This window comes from Ciconia boyciana, chromosome 8 (genome assembly GCF_034638445.1).
Source record: "Ciconia boyciana chromosome 8, ASM3463844v1, whole genome shotgun sequence".
Classification (NCBI taxonomy): domain Eukaryota; kingdom Metazoa; phylum Chordata; class Aves; order Ciconiiformes; family Ciconiidae; genus Ciconia; species Ciconia boyciana.
Genome location: NC_132941.1, coordinates 4,727,567 through 4,741,987, shown reverse-complemented (window position 1 = coordinate 4,741,987; position 14,421 = coordinate 4,727,567). Strand labels below are relative to the sequence as shown.

General features: G+C 36.6%; 1 protein-coding gene across 5 annotated transcripts in view; it reads left to right on the top strand.

Annotated features, from left to right (window-relative positions):
- LRRC28 (leucine rich repeat containing 28) overlaps positions 1–14,421 on the top strand; it is a 57,072-nt gene that overhangs the window by 20,760 nt on the left and 21,891 nt on the right. Inside the window, exon 1 of one of the 5 annotated variants that reach the window (XM_072870807.1) lies at positions 7,395–7,415. The exons of the other annotated variants lie outside the window; for them this stretch is intronic. The gene's annotated coding sequence lies outside the window, so the exon portion shown is untranslated. Of the gene's footprint in view, positions 1–7,394; positions 7,416–14,421 lie in introns of those variants that run through there. 5 annotated transcript variants of the gene reach the window in all.

The window sequence follows — 14,421 nt, the reverse complement described above, 5'->3', positions numbered from 1 at the left end:
TAGGCGTCTATTGGGTGTACTGGAACTGAAATATTTCCCGTAACTGTAGCAGAAATGACGTTAAGAAACAAAAAACCCAACAAAACTATCTCTTTCAACAATGGCCTGTGGTATTCCTCATGGTGTTGCACAGCAGGTTCTCAAAAATGCATGTGCTAAGTATGTATGTGTTGTAATTCATTAATCTGAAAACTAATAGGAAACAGTTGGAAGAAGCCATCAGTGTCTTTCATTGTAACATTTAAATTACGTATTCAAATACTGCTTTGTGTACTAGGCTTATTGGACTAGAAAATTCCATCTGAAAATTGGCTCTTTTAATTTAGCGCAATCACTAGAAAAAGTATTTGGAAATTAAGCTATTTTACTGAGCATGTTTCTAGTTAAAAAAATAAATTGTGATATGTCTCAGTGCATCATATTTCCAACTACCTGTGATTTTATAAAACATAGATGTTAAAACAACTTCTGTGGTATTATGTATCTAGAAAAGTGATCAGGGACAAACTGAAACTGGCATTGAGGTTATGTCAATAAATTGAAGACTAAAATCCTGTTGAAGCAAAAGCCTAATGACCAACTTGTTTGAGTTTTCTAATACTAGTTTTGTGATACTTAAAAGTTGCTCAAAATTGTAACTTAATTTTACCGATTTTCAATTTTTTTCTTAAGTATTTTAGCAAGATGATAATGATTTTGGATCAATCACACTTTTTTTTAGGTCCCTACTTTGGTTTTGCTGATGCTTTAATTTGAAAAATCTCTGCCTGGTTGAGGTTTGACTGTATTTAAAACATGAACAGGTGTGCTCATGTAATTACTGAGTTCATGAATTAGATCCAAGAGTGTCTGAGAGTAAGGCGCTGTATATCAGTGTTTCAAACCATGTTAATTTCATTTGAGTTCTTCATATGATGTGGGCAGAGATTGCCCTGTAAAGGTTCCCTTTTTATGTGATAATTTTTGTTGGCCACAGAATCTTAGTGAAAGTTATGGTGGCATCACATGTCTGGAAAGAGACATCTCGGAATGACATCATGTGAGTTCTAATCACGAAAACACTTTTTTATTATAGTGTATTCCTGGTAGAACGAACATTATTTTAGAGAGTAAGAATATGTCAGTGTAAGGCTTGCCTGTGACCTGCTGTTGCCCTATTTTTTATTTTCATTTTTTATTTGCTCTGAAGTATGAAAATCCCACATATCTATGGTTTTAGTGCTTTGAAACTAGCTTCTGAGAATGGGACAATGTTGCCATTTGTTCCCTACTATTCCATGTGAGATCCTTGTGAAAGTCATTGTGCATCAGACTTGCAGAATCTGGCCCCACCAGCCCCATACTTCCCCTCCCCCCCCCCCCCCCTACTGTACAATCAGTCCCCTTCTCTGAAAAAGAGTTAGTAAGAAACCTGGTGAGGTGTAGGTGAAATCAGGACGAAGGAGAGAGGAGCCAACCTAATTATTACCAGTGGTGCTCTCAAGCCTGTTGTGCTTCTGGCTTTGCAGTACTCCACTTGTGAAAATCAAAATCTTTGCATAAACACGTATGTTTTCTAAGCTCTGGGCCATGGGCTTTCCCCCTGGTAGCTGTCCCCCTCAAGGGTAGGAAATAAAGGAATTGTGCCAAGATAAAGGAGTTTGAGTGCTGCTTCAAGTGTTGAGGTACTTGGACGATTCGCGCATTCCTGAAAGTATGGGAGCAGATTTAACTGAATTCTCTATTGTTAAGAGATTTTGTGCTGCCTCTTGAATCCTGGCTCATGCTTCTGTTCGGCAGTCCTTGATTTCTCAAGTCACTGTAAGCCTTGTTTCTCCAGGGGTTTTCCTCTTGTCTGTGGGGGGTAGACAGGAATTTTGAAGATGTTGAGAGCGCATCAAGTAATTGTGACAAGCATTCATCTGAAGCTTAAAACTTTATGGAGATGTCAGAGATCTTAAATATAACTGTAGAACCATGATAGTTATGTTGCATGTTCTTACGCCTTTTTATTAAATAAGAAGTCTTAAGTACAACTAATTTCAAAACATTTCATTAAACATGAAACTGCACAATATTTTTCTAGTAAACTCAATTTGAGAATTCTCAGTAAATTATTAAAATACAGATTTTAATTTTTTTTTGTCTCTTTGGAAGTAACTTCCAAACTTCGCTTAAAGTCAGCCAGCCACATGGCATATGCAAAATATTAAATGGAAAGAAATAAATTTAAAATTAAATACTGAGTTCAATACCAGAGTGAGAAGAGGTCTTTAGATGATAATGAAATCAGTAATAGGGCAACATGGAAATGCTACTACCACATACAAGTAGTTCATACAGTAATGTACAAATTAGGCTTTCAAACATGTGAAAGAAGAAATGACAACCTGAATTTTCTAGGGTATATGAGAACAGAGCCCTGATGGAATTAATCTACCCCGCTCTAGTCTCCACTCCTGCAATCATTAGAGCTGCCACTTGGGAACAGAGGGCTTCTGAAAGAAAGTCTCTTGACCTTTGAATATACTCCCAATGACATGCTGAGCCGGAGGCCACAAGACAAAAGTGGGAAGTTTATGCAGCAATATATAACTTTAAAGAACATTAAGTTGTCATGGTTGCTTTGATCAGTGATAGAGTATACTTTGATAAAACTCAGATAAAGGGCTTCAGGCTGTAGCATCAAAACAATGCATTCTGTTCCTTTTAGTTTGAAAAATGTATTTCTACAGTCTGTTTTTAAAAAGGGGAATGTGCTTGTAAGAACTGATTAGACCTGGCACACAGACCTAAATAATGAAGGTCAAATAGAATTATTTGTTTTTTATGTTTTGATTGTTTGAAAACTTGGGTTTGCGATTTATGGAGAGGACTCATTGTGACACAGTTATATACCACAGGAAAAAAACTAACTGTGGAAGTGGCCACAGTTGTGTTTGAATTCAGTAATTATTCCATTTGTGGTGTGTGTTTTATGTGAGTTTATTGACTGCATAGCAGAGGAGAGGAAGGAGAAGTGGAGGGTCTTTGGTTGCTTTTGGTCAGTTTTTTTCCTGTGGAGTTGAATCTAAGATGTAGAAAAGCAGACTACCAGGATTTTAATTTTGTAGGTATGTAATTCTGTGTTGTAGTCTTGCTCTGAGTATTTGAAGGTGTTAATTATATAATGTATCTGAAAAGCCATAAAGGCTATAAAAACTAACATTCCTAGTTGCTTTAATTTTATGTATTACCTGCGTGTTCTAAAGCTCTACAGATCATTACTCCATTCATAGTGCTGGCAAATTCCCTCCCACCCCCCCTAATTCTTGATGGCATCTCTGATAATCTTCATAACTGAGAAGGTATGATGCTTCATTGCTTGTCTGGTTAATTTGCTGTACAACTGTCTTCAGTACTGTTGAAAATGAAAACACTCTTGTGTTTATTATGATAGAATGTTTGGATTTATGTTAAGATAGTGTTGGGGGGGGTGCTTTTGTACTTTTTAAAAAAATCTAAACCAAAAAAAGAACCTTTAGGATTTTTCAACTTTATTCTTACATAAGAAAAAAATACATTAAAATTCATGTAAGTTACTGTAACTTTTTTCAATATGTCATTCCCCTCCTTTTGGAACTTTTTCCCTCAACATGCTGAATCCTCTACTGAGAGCACAACAAAGCCTCTTCTTTGGAATTCAATACAAGGGTTTTTCCATGTTATGGCTGGCAACAGTCACGTTCTGAGCAACATAGCTTGGGGCTGTCATAAGGCGGATTCTCCTTCTTGCGCAATGCATGTATTAGCCTGTCTTTACGAGAGGAAGAATACGGGACTTCTAGTAAGTCTCTTCCCTTTGACTGACTGTTCCTCTAAAAATCATCACTTATTATTGAGACTTAACATATTCCAAGAAATTAAACTGGAGTGATAATATAGTGCCTAATATCAGACTAGCTTCCTAAGTAAAGGAATTTCAGAAGAAGTTGATTTGTAACTCATCTGTCAGCACTGAATTCTTCTGCTGATGATTCTGATAGTAGAGATCATCTGAATCATCAGATAGTAGAGATCATCTGAATCATCAGATAGTAGAGATCATCTGATCTCTACTATATATAATGTATCTATAGTACAGATACAGTAGAGATCTGACTTTACTGATGGCCTGGGTCAAGGCACATGTGATATGTATGAAGTTCACTTCGGAAACTTCAGAACAGATGTTCTTTAAAATACTTATAAAAGTCTTTCTTTTTAGAAATGTTACCCAAAAGCAAAACTGAACTTAAAGGGGGTTTTAAGATGCTCAGGGCCTTTCTCATAAACATTTGCCAATAGCTGTTCACGTGGGTGAAGACAGATGTGTATTGACAAGGCTAAGACTAAACCTCCGAGATGGAGAGTTAGATGTATGCTGAGAAAGATGTGTTTCATATACAAATGGTGTTTGTGTTTCTGTAGTATGAAAACTTCTTTAATACAGACAATCTGTTCAATAGTGTTTAGTCAAGGTTTCAAAGAACCTCAGCTTTGAACAGATATTAAACTGTGGGTCTTTTTTCTCTGAAATTTTTCATCGGTTTGTAAATGTGTGAAAAAGGAAATGGTAGCAGTAACTGCTTTGCAAATTCCAGGTTTACATTAGAAAAGCCTTACTGATTTCAGCATGCTGTACTGCCGAAGGGCTCTAACTTTGTCTTGCTGCACTGACTTATTTCAGGAGGGTCCTAAGCAAAGATGAAGTAAGCCATACAAGCAAAATCAGCTTTTCAGGAGGATTATGTCCATGCTTACTGCCTTTACCAACATTGTTTTAAAATAAATAAACAAATGCTGAAAACTGCAGTTCATTGTATCCTTCACCAACATAACGAAGTTGGTAAAAGTTAAACAGTGTGTATCTGCTACGACAGCACATGGCTGCAAACTTGTTCAGGAAATTCAGTAGTAGTTAGTTCACAGAGCCTGTTTGGCTATTTAGTTTTCAGAAGAAAATTACTTGTTAACTAAACTAAAATAATTTGCTACTCATTTTTCATGTAAAACCTCTTAGTAATTTGAAATTTTTGAGATTCTTTTTTGTTGCACGGAATCAACATTTGTGACAAGAAAAAATTAGCTTTTGAAGCTTAGTTTTTGTAATTTTTAGGGTTGGGTATTAAAAGTTAACTTGTTTTCCCCTTAAACTCTTAAGTATTTATACATAAAGTTGCCTACGAATGTACTTTGTCTCTTTGGTTCCCTTGGTGTTTTTTGTTTTTTTTTTCCCTAAGCTCTCTGTAACTTACGTACAGTGATTAGCTATATTAACGGGTAGTTGATTTTACTTGTGCATTAAGCAAATGCAATTTACTAGTAGGACTTGAGTGCTCAGGGAAGCTTGGAGAACAAAGTCATTCAGTCTTTGAAAGTGAACAAACACATATTGTTGGTGCTGTGCAACAGAAGAATTTTAGAATGTATTGATTTCCATTTTGACCTTGCTGGCCAAATATAATGTTCTTTTATACATACCATTGTGAGCGAGTTAAAATACTACTTGTTATTGACATCCTTGTTTTTAATCACCTAGTCTATTAAATAAATTCAGGCAAAATAAAATGCATCATTTACTGACACTAAATCTAAATGGAAAAAGCCTTTAAAGAGAATGTGTAGAACTGGAGGTATTATGTGAGATTAACTTTCCTGTGGTTCATGTCACACACACAGAGTTTGATACCTGTATTTCAGTTATCTTAATTTTATTGCAGTGGTATTTAAAATAAAGACCAATGTTTACCTTAGCATTGTCCAAATCTGCATTAAACTGCCATTCTTTATGGAAGGCTTTGATACCGAGCAACTGCAAGTATACTCCAGTTGGTAATTATTTAATGTTTGAGAGCTTTATGGACTAAGACTACTTATTTGTGTAGCTAAAGGAATGCAATTCGGAATGACTGAGTGGAGGGTTCGGAGTCTAATTGCTAGCCTTACTTGTCTACTTTGTACTGATTTGAAACACTAAACAGCAGTATCTTCCACTGATTAAGCTAAGGCTTGCAGTTGCTCTCAGTGTTTTGAAAATCAGGACGTTGCTAGTGTTGTTTGAAGTCAGATGTCTTCTTTTTTGGTGGTAATCTTAGTTAGAAACTGTTAGTAGTTGGTCCATACCATTTTCTCAGTAGTAACTGCATCATTATAGTAGCTCCTGCCTATCCTCAACTAGTGAATTAGCCATTCTGCTGGGTGGCCACACAGACACTGGCTGGGCAAGTGAGGAGGAGCAAGAGAAGCTGCTGTTACTGCTGCTAGAAAAGGGCATCTGAATCCATAGTTTACATTTGAGAAAGATGCACCTCTATAGTGGGAATATTTCCTGTGAATTTTTAGCCAGCCCCTCCCCTGTAATTACTGTTGCAATTTGTAGTAACTTCCAGTGGCCTAGAAGAGCTCTTATTTTCATAGGACTTCAGTTAAGACAATCCCATCCATTAGCATTCCTTTGAAAAACAAATATGGCGACTCCACTGCCATAAGCATGGTGCCAAACTAAAGATCTTCCTTTGATTCTTTTCCTTTCCCTCATCCCACTCAAATTTGTAGTTGCCTTTTTTTTTTGTTATGGAGACCGTTGACCGTCAGGGAAGGGGGTTCTTTGGTATCTCCTAGTAGTAATCTAAGTGAGCATAACTTGGCTTGATACAGCATAATACTTTCCCACTGAAAGATGAAAATCTAACCTGGACCTATTGCTGTTGTTATGCATTTAGTTACTTCTTGGAGATGAAGAAAAATATAGAACCCCACTAACCTCAAGAAAAGGAAGAAAGATGTGTCTGTTTCCAGTTGGTTGGAAACAGTTGATAGTCACAGTCACAACAGATAGGTCTTTGCTTGGATTATTTAGACACTAGTGTGGTAACAGGCTAGGAGCTACTAATCTATGTTTGTCGGAGAGACCAGTCTGTTGTGTTGATCTGAAGTTTTTCCTTTGAAGAAGAAGAAAAGAGAAAGCTGTCCTAGAACTTATAGCCAGGACTGTCCATGTCTCTGTGGCTTCCTGAGCTATTCCTAATCTCTCCTTAGGATGCTCACTTTGTTTGCCTTAATTTTACACAATTACTGTTTTGTTGTACTTAATCAAAGCAGGGTACTTAAGTAGCCATCTCTAGTTGGCTGGCATCTTGAGTTCAAATTATCAGCTCTTTGTTTTATGCACAAAGTTTTTCTGGAAGGCTTCCCCCCCCCCCCTTTTCCACGCAGTGATATTAGTGCACAGTGAATTGTAGATGATGTGAAGCAGTGAGGATGGTAAGACATAAACAAAACAAGAGAAACATAACAGGTCTCATGCTTTATTCATGTCACATTTGTTTATTTTCATACCACCCAGGAACACCCAGAAAAAGGAAAACAGCTGCTCCTCAAAGGAAAGACAACAGCAAAAATACATCACTTTCTAAGTAAGAGACTTTTCTATAAGGTGCTAGCAGAATTTTTCATGCAATATGAAAGTACCATTCTGTCTCTTCACACTTCATTTTGGCTCCTCTACCCAAAAGTTGGGATATCATTTAATAAAACTGTAGAATAATATTAATATATTAATTTCACATCTATTACTTATTTGTGTAGCAATAGTACCTTGCTGTGGGGCAGTAAAGTACTAGGCAGAGTGCACTAGAACAAAATGAAAGGATAGGTTGTCTCCTTAAAAAAAAAAAAAACCACCAACGAAAAAAAAACCCAAACAAGCAAAAACCCCAAAGTGAAACCAAACCAAAACAACAGCAAACCTGATTGTTTCATGGCCTTGAGTTACCTTTGTGCATAAACAATTTTTTCCCTCCCTATCCCTCTTGCCCTTTCCACTTTTCTCGTGTATGTTAATTTCTGGTATTTTTATCATCTGATTTGTTCTAACTGTTCTCATTGAGACCATCAAATTATGGAAGAAAATGCAATTCCAAACCTGCACTGAGGGGAAATACAGAGCACAACCTAATAACCCCTCTGGATGTGTGCTCTCTGTCTGGTGCTTCAGTGCTGATGCTGAGGAAAGCACGGAGTGCTGGACCTGTGAAATACAGAAGGCTGCCAGTTCTGTTAATTGAAGCTTAATTATGGTAAAAGATGGGGAACCACTGACCTTTAGAAGAGTTTGACTTAATGAGACCCTCATGCCTGATGTCTGTTTTCAGCTACTTTTAGCTGAACTAAAATTACGGTTTAGCAAGATTGGACTTTAGAAAGCCACTTTTCTCACCTTTGTGAATGATGGTATAAAATAAATAAGGTTTGGTACTAAATTTGTGCGTGACATTTAGCAAGGTTGAGAAAAAAAGATTCTATTTGGGTATGTTCAGTAGAAGTATGTATTTTTCACTTGGTTTGGGGTTTTGTCTGCTGCTTAAATGTTTTGGAGAAGAGTTAATATAGCTTATGGCTGAAGTAGGTGAAACTGAGAACTGGGAACATCTCTGAGGTGTTACTTACATGACTATGCTCATTCACAAAGACAATCCTGCCCTAGAAGATATTTTTCCCTTTATTTCCAGCCAGGATGTGTGTGTGCAATGCAACCATAAGTATTGCTTTAAAAGTAATAGATTCAAGTTTGATCAGCTGGGATAGAGGCTTTTTTCCATAGAATTTTTATGGGTTTGAACTCATACTCAGCACCTTATTTAAAAACAGGTTATTCATAAAATAGCTGCTGCAGTATCACTATGTCTCTTCTAGTCCCTCTTTTTTTTTTTCTTAAAATATTGAGCAAATATTAGCCCACATGGGAAAAATACAAGGAAAAAAAAAAATCATCTTCAGGTCTGTTAGGCTTGAGAAACAGAACATTTTTCAAGCTCTCTCACTAACAATACAGTAACAGATCTGCATACAGCAGTGTCAAAATATAAATGTGGTTCAGTTTGCCTCCCCCTTTCTGTGTCCTTAAATCTAATGATGCCGATTTTCAGTTATGGTCAAACTTCCTTGTTTGAAGATGGCACAGGTCTATCATAAGTGCCAATTTGTGCTAGAAAATTTAATTTTTATAGGCTATGAAATATAAGCTGCGTAGTAGGACAGTAAATGTAATGTAATATATAATAGGGTATTTAATTTGTTTTAACCATCTTAAAATCTATTTAAGTCCTCCTGAGATATCCCAGAGCAGATCTAAAGGAGATCTTTTCCATCAAGCTCTTAGTGATTTAAACTTATATTTCCTGTCCATTACAGTTTTAAACTGATAATAGTATCACAATTCAACTTCACAGGCATGTATAGAGACTTGCATTTTTTTCTAATGGGACAGGTAATAAGCTTTGTAAGTATGAAAGACTTCAAAAGACCTTTTAGTCACCACTGCATGGTTTTACAGGTCTAACAGGAATATGCGTCTTGTACTCAGGTTCATGGAAGTTGATTAAAACATTATTTCAAGGGTGAAGTATGGTAGCTACTTTTAGCACCTTCTATTCCTTTCCTGAAGCAACCAACTTTCTTTTTAGACCCCAGGATAGAGAGGGATCACTGGGTGCATGAAGTCCAGTGTTTCACAATCCCAGCCAGTCACCACAGCGCTTGATTCTGTAAGGATTCTTAAAAATATGTCCCTCTGGGTAGCACAAGCTGGAAAACATTACTCCATGGTATATAGCAAAGACTTTTAGTACAGAGTGCTGCAGCCTCGGAACAGCAACATGCTGTTGGTATTGCAGGGTGGATAGCAGGCAAGAGAGAGGATCGCCTCCATGTTAGAACCCTTTGGTAGCAGGGGGGTAGATGTAAATGTTTGTATGATGATAGCAAGGTCATCATTATTGCCTACAATACAAAGGTATATTAACATACTTTCTTGCTCCTAATACAGTGCTGGCTATATATAGAAGTTGCATTAGTTATTTTCACATTATCCTTAGGTGGTGAACCAGTATAGTCAGTCCTTCTCTTCCTTCATTGTTTCAAGCAGAGGCCTGACTCGCAGCACCTTCTTATCATGCTTATTTTCTGTGGGTTTTTTTTTTAATTCCATTTCAATCACTTAAGTCTAAAAGTTCTTGCTCTTCTTCCTGTATGATAATTTCGTTCTCTATCATATTAGCAGTACTTTAAATGCTTGTGTCGACAGCAACCCAAAACCTAGTATTTTTTTACCAAGGTAGAAAATGGAAATTTTAAACAAAGCAGACCCTTGAAGAACACCACCGCTAGTAATGTTTTCTCCATCCCAAAAACTTGCCATGAGATGTGATACTTATGTGTTACCATTAACCAAGAAATTTCATCAAAGAAAGATAAGCCAGTATAACATGATTTACATTTGGAAAGATCTGGGTTGCATTTTCGTTCTGCTTTCTATTTATGTTCCAGTCATTGGTTACTCTTGGTTGCTCTTTCCCCTTAGAACAGTTGTTATAAGATACTGAAGAGTGCCGAGTTCACGTTAACAGGGCTTTTCTGAACACAGGTTCTACATTTCTTCTCCAACCCTAGGCTGCTATCCCAGAAAATGTCTTATTCATTGAGAATCCTCATGCCTGAGCTTGCAATTTTGAGATATAACCCATTTTTTCAGTATTCTGGGATGGAAATTTTTTAAGCAGCTTCATTTCATTTTAGTAATGGATGTGGTAATTTTCAGTGCTTTGTCCTTGTTCCCATGAGGTATTCTGTCTCTGTCCTCATACACAGCATTATTCTTACAGGAAAAAATGATGCAAAAAGCTAATTTAGTATTTGGTCTGTCCTCCTAATTTCTACCCCTTGTTGACACCAGTTCTTCATTTCTTGCTCTTTATTTCTTGTTGAGAAACCTTTTGTTTGTCTGTGAGTTCCCATTTTCCGGGCCTCCTGGCAGTTTTCATTTAACTTCTGCGGCCTGACCTCCAAGTGCCAGCTCTCTTTGCTGATCAGTCCCTTTTTCCATTCCTTGTAGGTTCTCTGCTTTCTCTTAATATCCTGCTTTGAGGTGCATTCTCATGCAGGTAGGTCTGTAGCCCTTTCCTGTCCCCTTTTTTCCTTTACTTGGATGGAAAGACTCAGATAGTATTTGATTTAAAGTAAATCCATGCCTTCCATACACTCAAATCCAATTGTGTATGTGTTTCATATATCTTTGGATGAAATTTTGGGTTATGGCCCCACCGGGAAAGGTGGGATTGCTCTTGAAATGTAAAGAAAACTGTTAGTTATTTTTGAGTTATGCAGCTGGTGAGGCCTGTACCTCCAGAAGGTTAAGGAAGTTTGAATTGCCTTTGGCAATTATTATATGTTGTATAGGCTGCTTACTTCCAGATGTTTTTTTCCTTCATGTAAAACCATGGAAAATAATTTTAAAAACTGCATATAAACCACCAGAATCAGAAATATATCTTTTTCCTTTTTCCCTAATGCTAGGTATGTTTACACAAATACAATCAGCTTTTTTTTTTTTAGAAGGTCAATAATTGTGGAAATTTCCTGAAATTCTTTTAACGTTTCACTTTTTCTTTAAAAAAAAAAAAAAAGGTATGCTGATGTTTCTTTTCTCTTTGTGTTGAGAGACAAACCTATTTGGCAGTTTTTCTTTTGAAAACCCAAACACATATGATGACAGTTCACTTGTCCCTTTCTCCAAGTGGTTGGGAAAGCTATTACCATGAATGCAAAGGCTGCTTTTTGGAGCCACAGTAATCACTTCTGAATCTTCATATTATCAAGGATGAAAAAGATGGATTCATTACTCAATCACTGGCAGTTTTAGAATACAGCCTGAAGTATTTATGTGTACGTCTGTGTCACTGAAACTACCTTCAGAAGGCTGTAGGCAGGACTCTGGGTATAAGCCTGCGTTTAAGTTTCTGTGAAGTAAGGTAGTGTGTGGATTTATAGTCTGTCAGCCGCTTTGTGTGTACTATGCCATGAACACATTTGTAACATATGGCCAAGCCACAGAATTGCCCAGTTATATGTGAAGGCAGTAATCCGTGCAGATGGACATGGCTGAAACACTTGGGTCCAAGAACCAGCACAGGAACTTCACGTTCCGACTTGGATCTTTCTGAGTTAGAGGTTTAGCAAAGCTACTAAGGATTTTTTGTCTGGCTTCTGATAGTAAAATGGGGCTCAGTGCTCTGCCATGTTGATTTTGATAGTGTTAATCCTAAAGCTAATATAAATTTTAAATTATACATTTATGAATTTCATTTAAATGTAATTGGAACTCCTCAATGTGGTTTAGTGGTGATGTATGCTGCTTGTCTCTCTTATCCTTGGGGGTGGGGCGGCGGGGGAGGGATCTCTGAATAAAAGTCCCTTCTTTTTCAGTTCTTTTTATTTTCTTTTCTGAGTCTGCCTGAAATTTCCAAAGTCCACCTTTCATACGTGTCTTTGTGCTTGATGAGGTGATAGCAAGAGAGATTTGTAAGTCTTCCACTGTGTTTGTTAGCCAAGGCATCCTTCAGTATTTATGTTGCAAGACTTCTAAAGCATGGATAATAGTATTTAGTAACTAAAAGCTTGAAGAACTTATTAATGGACTGTTTATATTTTGTGTTATTCCTCTTTATTGTTTTCCTTTGCTTTAATGAGATTGAAACCAATTTAGCGTCATTAGTAAATGTCTGAGCATGTTCTTTAAAATGAGCTTTCAACACTATGATGGGGAGTCTGGGGGTTATATCTTTAATCTGATGGCACTTCAAGTTGTTTGGTTTACTTTTTAACTTCATCATGGGTCGGTGGGTGTTTCTGTAACATATGGCACAATGTTGAAAGTGGATGTTTACATCTGGTATGCATTGGAAGATTAAGGTAGAGAGGATGAAGTTTTGGGCAAGTATGTGTTTTTTTGGATGAAGGATAAAGTGAGAATACTTTTATTTCCTCTTAGATTTGAAACATATCATTCTAGCAATGCCTTTGAAACTCTGCCAGCTTTGCCAACTGTAACATTTATGGGATTTTGGACCTAAACTGAATCAGAAAACTGTTTTTAGTGGCAGAGAAAAAGGTTAGTGCATGAAAATAGCTAGGCCTATTATTGACTGCATGTGGTCAGTGGTTTGGCCAAATGTAGGTGGCTCTTTTCCTGTCACTGTTTTCAAGCATATGGCTTTCTTTGTGATGAATATAAAACTCTTTAAAAATGAGTTCTACTGCAGTTCTTTTGCACAGTAGTCTTTTGCTATTTAGTAGTGATTATTTTGCTTTTGTCTTAATTTTCAATCTTGTGGTAAAAAAAAACCTTTTTAAATAAAGCTTATGATTCCTGTTGACTTCAAAACTAAGAGGTCTGAAGAATGTGGACATCTGTGTATAGCAGCTGCTTCTGTCAGTAATATTTTATAAAAGGATGCAAATACTATGTTGTTGATTCTTTATTGTAGTTAAAGCTGGGATTGTTTGTAGTGGGTAGAAACTCCTTTTAAATGTGCACACACATTTTGTTAAATTAGTGCTTTTGTGAAAATATCTAATACTAAATTATACCTTCCCTTTTTTCCTTTTGTGTTTTCAGTCTTGAAAGTAACATTTACAGCATTTTTTCCCAAGGTCAGCTTCAGATTTGCTATTTCTTTTTCTTTTTCCCATTGTGTAGAAGACAGCTTGAAATTAACCTAGTGTTTTGTTTTCTTCTTTGGGTGTAGTATACAAGGTGCTACCTCAGAGCTCAGAGAATAGCGAATTTTCTAGCTCCTGCTGCAGAGAGAGCTTAAGGGCACAACAGGTTCTGTTTAGCTTTAACTTAAACAGTGTTACCCTATTTATATCTTTTCAAAAAAATCTGGGTGATAGAGCTGTGAATTGTGCAGATTGTGGATTGTGTAGATTGTCTGGTGTTTTCAGTGTAGAAAATTCTAGTGAATCTTGTTTCAGCAGCTATCAGATGTGAGAGCTGGTTTCATTCAGCCGAGAGCAAAGTACATTTGGTTCTGCAAGATGTGGAGAACTGCAGTAAGAATTAGGGGCACCAAGCACTTCATGAGTTGGATCCGTTGCTGTGAAGTATTCAAAACCAAAGCAAAACTGTTTACAGTTTCCCCATGTTTGGGGAAAATAATTTATAGAATTATCCAATTTTTAGAGTAACTGTAAAAGAATAACTAAATTAACAATGAGAGAACCTGTAGAGCCTTAATGTATTTGTCAGTTCTTAGAGAAGTGCATCCTGGTCCCACAGGCCAGACACAAGGAAAATCGCTCTGTTGCACAAGTGAGGCTACTTGTGTGATCACATCTTGCAGACTTTTAATAACTTCATTTGCTACCTACATTAAAAAATTATACAATACTATTTAAAACACAATGTACTTTTAAAATTCTTAAAATGTTAAAAAAATCTCTAGAAGCTGGAATTATTGCAACTACAGGTTAGAACTTACTGTAATGTCTTCCTACAATATAACATAACAATATAACTTCCAGGTTATTAAGAAATTTGTTTTCTAATTTAAATTAGGTCTTTTGTATTATGAAGATAGAGCT